Source organism: Rhinoderma darwinii, chromosome 3 (assembly GCF_050947455.1).
Source record: "Rhinoderma darwinii isolate aRhiDar2 chromosome 3, aRhiDar2.hap1, whole genome shotgun sequence".
NCBI classification, from domain to species: Eukaryota; Metazoa; Chordata; class Amphibia; order Anura; family Rhinodermatidae; genus Rhinoderma; species Rhinoderma darwinii.
The window spans coordinates 279727218-279739288 of NC_134689.1; the positions used below are offsets into that span (position 1 = coordinate 279727218).

At 37.5% G+C, this 12071-nt stretch overlaps 1 protein-coding gene across 1 annotated transcript in view; it reads right to left on the bottom strand.

Moving 5' to 3' along the window:
• Positions 1-6014, bottom strand: part of UNC13C (unc-13 homolog C) — a 520481-nt gene extending 514467 nt beyond the window's left edge. Inside the window, exons 1-2 of the mRNA XM_075857981.1 lie at positions 5421-6014; positions 816-842 (exon numbers count right to left, since the gene is read on the bottom strand). The gene's annotated coding sequence lies outside the window, so the exon portion shown is untranslated. The remainder of the gene's footprint in view (positions 1-815; positions 843-5420) is intronic.
• Positions 6015-12071: the final 6057 nt, after the last annotated feature.

Genomic DNA, 12071 nt, shown 5'->3' on the forward strand with positions numbered 1-12071 from the left:
GACACCCATAAGCAAAGTTGAAATATGGGTGCAATAGTTAGTCACTTTTCAGCTTTCAATTAGCTGTTTATCATACCTAATGTTTTGGGGTTATTTAATGGAATAGTATTTGTTAAATTCACTTGTTAATTCCAGCTGTAGTTTTTAACACTTGAATAGCTCAACCAATTAGACATAATGCCTTAAGACTACTCTCAATTTGTAAAGCATATCACCGCTACTCAATAAATCACTATAGAGAGACATAAGTCAGCTTTTACTAAAAATAATTTACTTTCAAAGCAAAAGTAACTCTTAAAGCCTAGTTCACATGGAGTATTGTGGCAACGCTTGCAAAAATGCTTCTTCTGCCTCCCATTGATTTCAACGGGAGGTCAGAGGCGGAACCGCGGCAAGAAAGAACAGCAGCAAAAAGCTACCCCGGAAAAAAACGCCTCTGCCTCCCATTGAAATCAATCAGAGGTGATTTCGGACGTTTTATTGGCGCTGATTCCAACGCGGTTTCCGCATCAAAATCAGCTCCAAAAAACTCTGTGTGAACATAGCCTAAGAGGTGTTTTTGTATCTTCTCATTCTTTTCCCAAGTTTGAGCTTTGTAAATAGACTTCTTTATACATCACACTACAGAACTTCCATCTGACCTATGAAAACACCAATAAAGCAAATTCACTCTTTGGACATTCACCAGGTTACACATGAGTTTACACAGCACATAAGCACAAATACAAAATGTTTCAATGTAGATGGCAATTTAAGTAATACATTTCTTCAAGTAGGAAATTAACAAAATAGTGAAAAGACTGATACATACGTACATGTGTAATCTTAACCAACATGATCACCTGAAAGCCAGACAACAGAAGGAATCATTATTTAGAAATACCTACTCAGATTCAAGTACATTAGTCTGAGATATAACTGCAACCCATAACAGTGAGTCATTAAAGGAACCATTTCTGTACTCAACAGGTATATACCTCAAAACCATGCCATATCATTGTCTTTTAATGTTTCCATCCAGCTGTAAGACCAGTCATATGCGTATACCTTTTTTAATACACCAAGGTCACATAATGGGTGAATATTAAATATTTGTTATAAGTGGAGATTTAACTATATAGTTCAAAACAGAATTACTTTTAAAAAAAAGAGCAATGCACCCTGTCAGCCTGTCAACTGACTACCAGCTGTCTTATGACAATATGTAGTCTGTGTCCCCCTCAGGGAAGACAAGCTGTCCCAAACATCATCATGTAGTCTTGTGAAGGAATTTCAGGGCCACAAAGGGGAATATAAAAAACTATGTGGCTGCCCTCCTCAGCGTTTGGATTTAATGTTTGTATTACATAATTTTCTATAGTAAATTCTGTAAAGGACATTAAAACCATTTGGAGTGGCCCTAACTACTCCTAAACTTGGTGTTTCCCAATTGCAGACATTTAAAGTGCCTTTACCTCCACAGGTGTCTTCAATGACTATGAAAATACTTAGAAATTAAGACTATTAGACCCCACTTATGTATGTTTAGGAACGTGTTTGGCTTGTAGAGTGCTGCTTTGTATGTGTTAAAATGCAACTTATTCTATTTAGATCAATTTCCTATTCATCTATCCTGTTTTTATTTCCATAAATGCACTTTAATTATAGGTTTCTAACCTTTCATTATAGGTTTCTAACATCTATGTATCTGTTGCCTTGGATACATTTAATTTCATTTTCAATTACATTTGTCTAAATTATAAAGTGGATATAAAAAATCTACACACCCCTGTTAAAATACCAGGTTTTGTCATGTCAAAAAATCAGTACAAGATGAATAATTTCAGAACTTTTTCCACCTTTAATGTGACCCATAGTCTGTACAATTCCATTGAAAAACAAACTGAAATCATTTAGGGGAGAAAAATAAAAATAACAAAACTACAATAATGTGGTTGCATAAGCGTGAATAATTGGGGATGTGGCTGTGTTCAGAATTAGCCAATTACATTTAAACTCATGTTAAATAGTAGTCGGTACACAGCTGCCATTATTTATAGTGATTCTGAGTAACCCCCTATAATGTTCAGCTATTCTATTAGGATTTTCCTGACATTTTCTTTGTTGCATGTGACAGCAAAAGCCATGGTCCGTAAAGAGCTTACAACACATTAAAGGGATCTGATTGTTAAAAGGCATCAGTCAGGAGCAGGGTACCAAAGAATTTCCATGGCATTAGATATACTATGGAACAAGTGAAGACGATCATCAAAAACTGGATTACATTTGGCACAACAGTGATATTACCAAGAACTGGACGTCCCTCAAAACTTGATGATAAGAAAAGATGAAAATTGGTCCGGGAGGCTACCACGAGGCCTACAGCAACACTAAAGGAGCTGCAGGACTTTCTGGCAAGTACTGGTTGTGTACTGCACGTGACAACAATCTCCCGTATTCTTCATATGTCTGGGCTGTGGGGTAGGGTGGCAAGACGAAAGCCTTTTCTAACAAAGAAAAACATCCAATCCCGGCTATGTTTTGCAAAGACCTACATCAAGTCTGCCAAAAGCATGTGGGAAAACGTGTTACGGTCTGATGAGACCAAGGTTGAACTTTTTGACCATAATTTTAAAAGGAATGTTTGGCGCGAAACCAACACTGCACATCACCAAAAGAACACCATATCCACAGTGAAGCATGGTGGAGGCAGCATTATGCTTTGGTGCCGATTTTCTGCAGTTGGAACTGGGGCTTTAGTCAAGGTAGAGGGAATTATGAACAGTTCTAAATATCAGGCAATATTGGCACAAAACTTGCAGGCCTCTGCTAAAAAGGTGAAGTTGAAGAAGAATTTTACCTTTCAGCATGACAACAACCCAAAGCATACCTCCAAATCAACAAAATAATGGCTTCACCAGAAGATCATCAAAGTTTTGGAATGGCCCAGCCAGAGCCCAGACTTGAATCCCATTGAAAATCTGTGGGGTGACCTGAAGAGGGCTGTACACAGGGGATGCCCTCGCAATCTGACAGATTTGGAGCGCAAGGAAGAGTGGGCAACAATTGCCAAGTCAAGATGTGCCATGCTGATAGATTTCTACCAAAAAAGGCTGAATACTGTCATAAAGTCAGAGGGTAATTCAACAAAGTATTAGTTTAAGGGTGTGCATAGTTATGCAACCACATTATTTTTTTCTTTATTTTAATTTTTCCACCCTAAAAGATTTCAGTTTGTTTTTCAATACAATTGTACAGATTAAAGGTGACATTAAAGGTGAAAAAAGTTCTGAAATGATTGCAGACTTTTTATATCCGATGTATAAGTGTATTACAATGTGTTATTTCTTAAATTTTTGCCTACTAGGGTATGGAAAGCCTGTAAACAGTTGGAGCTTTGCTATCTACTGATATATTCTCCTTTCCTTTATGTGTGTTTGTTAAATTAGTGATCATCTGCAACATTCTATATAAATAGAACACTGGCTAGTTAAACCATGCACCTAACAATATGATGTTGGTCCCTAAAGACTGGATTTTTTAAACTAAATAGAATTTAATTTTCCTTATATAGTTAGATTTATTGCATATTGATAGAGCATTATTTTGCTAAAGATGTCTGAGAGGTCCATTAGAGGACCTTTAGAGTATGAGTTAAAAATCTCAGAAATTTGTTTGTTGCAGCTTTCATTCTACTCAAAGACTTACAATACTCTATGAGAACTTATATATGCATACATGTAGGATTTGCCTAGAACTTTCAGATTCATAGGAGTCTCCTATCATTTTTCTGTTTTTATGTGGTTATTAGCCTTAATAATTATTGCTCTGTTTTTAGAAGTATTTTTTGGACAAAAACAGAAATGTGTGCAGTTAAAGCAGAAGATTTACCATAGATAGTAAAACCATTATACATACACATCTAGAGTAGACCATTGCTTTCTATTTCTGTAAAGCCGGCTATAGAAAATCACTCTACAACAGTATATCAATCACTTCTCATTATCTGGCAGATTTTCACTTTTCGATGGGTTAACTCACAATGAAGGGACAGCACAGTCACATTAACGCCTGCAAGTCATATTACATCAGGCAAATCCAATCGGTATTCTTGGCTAGCTGAATACAGATGAGCAAAGGAAGATTGGATTTTAAGATCAAAAGAAGTCAAAGAAGCACATTAATTTTTAAGCAGACCAGTGACATCAGGGCACTACATCCCATGAGCCAGGAGTCCCACTTTAAATAATGGTTACATCCAATGCTGGACTCAGGTGTTTGTTTGTTTTTTGTGCAACCAAACATATGATTAGTATTAGCAGCTTGCTGCCAGCCAAATAGCAATAACCCTTTGTTTGCCAGCGTGTGAAACAAAATATCAGGAGATGTCAGTCTTTGCTATGCTTAGCTTAGATAACAATTTTACAAACAAATGTGCAATAGTATGCTTGCTACCAAATACAAGTGGGAAGGATGTAAAAAGAACATTTGAAAATAATTTACATGAATTGACACATATTCTTATATTTTTCCTGCATGGTATGGGATACAATAATTTCCCCTTTAAATTGACTTTGTAACGGTCTAGTGGAGCTTGTTTCCACTTCAAAGTGCTAATTGTTTCCAGTATTCTTATCATGTTCAGCCCAAATCACAATTGAATCTGAATAACAATTGCTCAGGAGAATAATCTACAGGATACTGACGCTGATATTTTCCGATAAACTGCAGGGTGTTCATCTTGAAAGATTAATCAAGAAGCAGAAATGCATAAACATCTGTAAATCTCAATTTAATACTAATCCTTTGGTGAACTAGAAAAAAAAAGTATTTCACATTAGCAGCAGCCCCAGCAAACAATCCCTGCTTGACATGATGCTCAGCCATAGGCAACAGCTCTATGTGTGTGTAGTAGAGATAGTGTGCAGAGCATCACAATTCTACACTCTCCCATGAGTGCTTGATTCTTAAATTCTGTGCCCTCCTCAAGGCGTGCTACTTAAATGAGAACGTAGATATGTTTACATTATATAGGATGTGACCAGTGTAACCAGAAAGGAATTATTTCATATAAAGTCACATGTTAACCTCTTAGATTTCTTAAATGCATGACTTGAATGTCTCAAGAATTATACAGAATCTCTATCCATCTTCTCAACATTTATACATATTCCCCTTATATAATTTTGGCTTCTTCCCCCATGAACTTTGCATGCTAATGTAGTAGCACAATGTCATGCAAACATTACTATAATAGTACTTTCCCCCTGACAGTAGTGACAGTGCATGCAATAGTGTTTGTAAATGGACAATCACTGCAGACCCCTGACTGGGAATTGTTGAGCACATGCTAGAAATATCAAGTATATAAAATAGCATAAATGTATATAAAATACAAATAGAAAAAAAAGGATGATATTTGGGGAAAAAGGGATACATACCTGTCACCAATCTCTCCTCAAAAGAAAGAAATGTACATACCACTGGTTCTAGCTCACATTTTTTTCCTTATTTTCATTGCTACATCCCTATTTTCTATTCATCCACAGCACGTTACAATATATTATGAAGCTGCTTCCCAGTGTTTTGACTCAAGTGCAGTCAGGCATGTTGCTAGTCTGCAATGGTATCTGTTCCTCTAAATTCCACCGCGCTCTCCTGGCTCCACCGTCAAATGCATTTTTAGAACTCCTCCTGCTATTTCTATCTATCACTAACTGAAGCTTTCTTTATACTGCGTGTCTGAGATAGCAAAACAGGAGTCACATTCCCACTTCTGCAGAAAGGGAGACAGAACTGATGATAGTAGACATCCTGGTGTTTTCTGAGCTGAGAACTTCACACATCGCTGTTCCTTCTGCCTGTGGTTCTGAATGCAGCATTCACTGCAATAGCCACAGCCCACCTCTGTTGGAAGCAGCCCCTTCGCTTCCCAGATTGAGCAAAAAAAAAAAAAACAACAGATAGCGCGAGCAAAAGAGAGAGACACACAGGCTTAGAGAAAGTCCTTGCTCACACATCAAACACACAGGATGCTCTGTGAGAGCCAGCAGGTGCATCACTGGCCCCTGCAATGATAGCAGACGAGAGTACCGCCTCTAGTTGTAGAGGAAATCTGGTTGCTAGGGCCATGTCTTCGCTAACCTTTCATTTATCACAATAACGTGACCAGGAGTGACAAGTGTTCAGCCATTTCTTTCAGCAGAGTCCTTTCACTGTGTCTGGACACTTCAATAATAAAGCTGATGGATGCTTCAGAGATTGTTGAGGCATGACTGCTGAAATGAATACAAAAATGTCCCAGTCTACTAGTTCTCTTATTTTCTCTTACTTTAATTTTAGACACTACAGCTTTAAAGTGTAAGGAATGTATTACTTTTAGAAAGGAGAATGAATTGCACAAAAACCCAGTAAGGTTTGAACATCCTATAATGGTGAGTATACACCTTGACGTCTTTTGTTTCCGTAAGTTAAAGAAAACCTCATTGGCTGAACCAACGTTTCCCCCTTTAATAAAATATAGGATTCTTCCGATAAGGTACAAGAGAAAGTTTCACCTTTTACTATTATATATATATATATATAAAAAGCTATTTGTGATTCAAACTTTCAACTGTAAGATGAGAGCAAATAAGTTCTACCTACCTCAAAATAAAGCAAAGAGGGAAAAGATGGTAAGCTCAACTAAGTAAATCCAATGAATAAAACGTGGGATCCGTGCACAGAAGCGTCTTGAGCAAGACATTTTCCATAGATGCAAAAAATGCAGGAGATTCCAGCACTGATATCCACAAGGTATATATGGTATAAAACGTTACATTTATTTGGCAAATGTTCAAATTCCACGTCAGTTTCTCATTACAGATCAGGTTTTAGCTTACGCATTTCAGACTTCGTCCTTCATCATCGCTTGCGCCTGTATGGAAGCCGGTTCCTCAAAAGCCTACTCAGTGTCATGTGATAAAACCAGCTGACCATCTGTCATTGGTGGGCTTACATATATTCTATGTTATACATTATAGACATGTTATATTGTTTTTTTTATTGATCATTGACATAATCAAAAAATATTATTGCCAAATATGGGATTCTATGATTGTGGACACAACAAATGTAAAACATGGATTTATTAGAAAAATGACAATACATTTACGTCAATGTCCATTACAAAAACCAATATAAAATGAGAATCTATATTAACTGCAATGCAACTAATACTTTATATATTATAACATGTAATAAATGCAAATTATAATATGTTGGATGCACATCTGGCCCTTTAAAAATAAGAAGACATATGTCAGATGCAACCATTTTCCTTAAGTGCATAAAGGGAATCTAACAACATTCAGTTTTCAAGGAATAGAAAAGGTATATAGACCTATTATAGGCGGAGATTACAAGAGACGATTAATCAGCCAGGAGACATACTGGTTGTTTATATTGGACACCAGGAATCCCTAAGGTCTAAATGTTAGACAGGACCTAATATATTATTAATAAGCAGTAATGGTCTGTTCCCATATTTCTCTGCAAGTAAACATACTGTATAATAAATTATAACATAGAATATACGTAAACCCACCAGTGACAGATGATCAGCTGGTTTTATCACATGACATTTTTATCACATGGCACTTTGAGTAGGCTTTAAAGGAATCGGCTTACATGCAGGTGCAAGCTATGATTAAGTCGCAAGTCTGAAACACATAAATGAATACCTGATCTGTGATGAGAAACGGACGTGGAATTTCAATGTTTGCCAAATAAATGTAAAGTTCTATACCATAAATACCTTTTGGATATCAGTGCTGGAATCTCCTGCCTTTTTTGTAGCCCAAACCAAGATCTACTTTGAGAGAACGATCAAAATTTTTGGACCCCTGGTTTATTAAAGATTAGAGCAAGGCACGCTATATATATATATATATATATATATATATATATATATATATATATATATATATATATGTATGTACATATATATATATATATATATACATACATACATACATATATAATTTGAATTTCTTTTGACAAAATGTATTTGACCCAATTTGTTTTACTTTCTTTCACATAGTGTGATCAACATAATATCTGGTCAATAATACTTATTGTAAGTCACCGAGAATTTCCAAAGAACCCTGAATTACTTTGTCGGACAAAAGAAATTGACTTTGCATATCAAAGTTTAATGTAATATCTGAAAATGACAAACACTACACTGAAGTGTAAGGAAATAAGTCAGTCATATGTTTAAAGCAGGCACATCTTAATTACACTGTAGTTATAAATGTGTTATCAGTAGTGGACACAGACAGCTAAGAGCCCCCGTGCAAGAACAGTATATGGGCCCCTTGCTCTCCAATATCTCATCATAAAGCACCCCGTATGTCTCTCTAACAGTCCATCAGTAATTGTTATCCATAAAATTAAGCTCAGGAATTTACATGCAATCTAATAGACAGATGGTGGATGCTTTATGCTGACAGTGGGCCCGCTTATCTACTGGGCCCCTGTGCAACTGCACAGGCTGAACCACTAATATGTCCACCCCTGTGTGTTATATTCTTTATTAAAGAGGCTCTGTCACCACATTATAAGTGCCCTATCTCCTACATAATCTGATCGGCGCTGGAATGTAGATAACAACAGTGGTTTTTATTTAGAAAAACGATCATTTTTGAGCAAGTTATGAGTAATTTTAGATTTCGTTTCTCAATAGACAACTGGGCGTATTTTTACTTTTGACCAAGTGGGTGTTGTAAAGAAGTGTATGACGCTGACCAATCAGTGACCAATCAGCGTCATGCACTCCTCATTGTTCCAACACATTGTTACAGCGTGATTGTGCAGTGAAAGAAGCTGGGCTGGAACAATGAGAAGTGTGTGACACTGATTGGTCACTGATTGGTCAGCGTCATACACTTCTTTACAACACCCAGTTGGTAAAAAGTAAAAACACGCCCAGTTGTCCATTGAGAAATTCATTAGCATAAATCTAAACTAGCTCATAACTTGCTCAAAAATGATCGTTTTTCAAAATAAAAACAACTGCTGTTATCTACATTACAGCGCCGATCAGATTATGTAGGAGATAGGGCATTTATAATCTGGTGACAGAGCCTCTTTAACCTTCTCTGTCCCGTTCTTTAGAAACAATTGGGAAATCCTCCTGTTTCTCTGATTGACAGAGTTTCCAAAGTGCACCCTACTCTTACTGAACTAAAACTAGAGACAAATAAGAAGCTGTATAAACATTTACACAGACCGCAGCCAGAAGAGCAGGAAAATCTGCTAATTGGAACTTAACAATAGAGCATTTTATGCTGAAGATATACTATAAGATTATTTAAACTGTGCAGATGGTGACTTTTAATAGTATTGATTATTCTGGTATAATACACAGATGTATCTCTCCAAGCTATACTCTGTGTTTGTCTTCCTTCCACTTAAAATGGTTGCATGATATTAGGGCTGAAATTAATAGGGAAAAGAGAGAGATTTTTTTTTTCAAATCTATAAAACCCTAAGGCCCCATGCACACGACTGCAAAAAATCCCCGTAATTGCGGACCGGAATAGAGTCCGCAATTACGGACCCGTTTGATTCCATTGGGCGTGGACACCTTTCCGTATAGCTACGGATAGGTGTCCGTGACGTAGAACCGTGCTGGGAATTATGGAGCATGTCCTACTTTTTGTATTTTATGAAAATCGTGATTACGGGCACGGCCGTGTGCATGAAGCCTTACATCTTTTTTTATTATGTGTGTTTAATTAGTGTAACAATTCTGCCACCCACAAACTAAAAACACCATGAAATTCACAAACCTTGGCTTGCAGCAAACAATATTTTGAGCAATAACAACACATATATATATATATATATATACACACACACACACACACACACACACACACACACACACACACACTCCTTAACAATGAAATTGCAACACAAAAAGTGCAAGCCGTAAAGTTATGCGAATCGAGCAAGTAGCAGGTGTTACTAAGATCTTAATGCCTTTAAATGCTGTGGTCAATAGCGACCACGGCATTTAACTTGTTTACACAGGGAGTTTGCTCCCTCGGTCACCCATCGGCGGCACCGCAAATGCATTCGCGGGAATTCGATGAGGTGTCATGGCAGCCGGGGGCCTGATAAAAGCCAACAGGTCTGCCCTGGGCATATGCCTATTAGGACCTGCCAGAGGCATATCTTAATAGATTGCCTGTCAGAGTTAGGCTGTATTAACACGAGCATTTTAGGTCTGTAAAGGACGGAACGTATTTCGGCTGCAAGTCCCGGACCGAACACACTGCAGCGAGCCGGGCTCCTAGCATCATAGTTATCTACGACACTAGGCTCGCTGCGGGACAACTGTCCCGTACTGTAATCATGTTTTCAGTACGGGACAGTAGTTCCACGGCGAGGCAGGGACTCCTAGTGTCATAGATAACTAAGATGCTAAGAGCCCGGCTCCCTGCAGTGTGTTCGGTCCGGGACTTGCAGCCGAAATACGTTCCGTCCTTTACGGACCGAACATGCTCGTGTGAATCCAGACTTACACTGACAGGCAATAATGCTCTGGTATACTAAGTATACCAAAGCATTATAGCAGCGATCTGAAGATCGCATAGTAAAGTCCCCTAGTGGGGCTAAAATAATAAGTAATGTGACATAAAAATTTATAAAAATTACAGTAAAACAATAAATAAAATCATTTTTTTCCATAAAAAGTGGATTTAGTAAAAGTGTAAAAAATAAATAAAAGCACACATATATGGTATCGCCGCAACCGTAATGACTCAAAAAGTTAATGTGTAATTAAAACCGCAAGGTGAACACCGTAAAAAAAACGCAAAAAACAATGGCGAAATTGATATTTTTTTTCTATTGCTCTCCAAAAAAATCATAATAAAAGTTAATCAATAAGTCCCATATACCCCAAAACAGTACCAATCAAAACAGTGTCTCGTCCCGAAAAAAACAAGGCCAAAAAATCACTACATTGACAGAAAAATAAAAAAATTACGGCTCTTGGAAAGCGACGATGCAAAAACAAAAGTGTTTTTATTGTGCAAAAGTCGAAAAACATAAAAAACCTTTGCATATGTGGTATCGTCATAATCGTACCAACCCATAGAATAAAGGTAACGTGTTATTTATGCCACACAGTGAACGGCATCAATTTAAAATGCATAGAACAATGGTGGAATTTCAGGGTTTTTTTTCTATTCCCCCCAATAAACGGTTAATAAAAGTTAATCAAAAAATTATATGTACCCCAAACTGGTGCCATTAAAAACGAATCCCACAAAAAACAAGTCCTCATACAGCTATGTCGACGGAAAAATAAAAAAGTTATATCTCTTTGAATGCGACTATAGAAAAACTAAAAAAATAGCTTGGTCATTAGGGGTTAAATAGGGCCTAAAATAGGCTGGTAACTAAGGGGTTAATACCTCATTGACAGCATGCCAAGGTGTGTATGTGCGTGTATTTCTGCGTGTGTGGCGCTCATACTCTATACTCAATAAATCAAGATGTTTGGAATATTTTGGTTCCATTTTTTTTTTATTTGCATATCATTAACATGTCTATTGATCAAGTGATTTCCAAAACGATTCCTTCTTGGTGTAGCAATTTTAATGTTGAGGAGTGTATTTACACAGATCACAGTGTGAGGCCCCATGCACACGAACGTAAAAACGCCCAATTACGGGCCCATAGACTTCTATTGGCCACGGTTACCTCCCCGTATGCTGGACTTCCGATCACAATATAAATCAACGTGTAAAAAAAAAAAAAGAAGTTCATACTTACCCAGAACTCCCTGCTTCTTCCTCCAGTCCGGCCTGCCGGGATGACGTTTCAGCCCATGTGACCATTGCAGCCAATCACAGGCTGCAGCGGTCACATGGACGTCGGGCTGGATGTCAAGAGAGGGACGCGTCACCAAGGCAACGGCCGGGTAAGTATGAATTTCTTTTACTTTTACCTCGGAAAGGGCTGCCCCTTCTCTCTATCCTGCACTGATAGAGAGAAGGGGCTGCCGATTAGTGCAGTGCAATTTTGAATCGAGAACG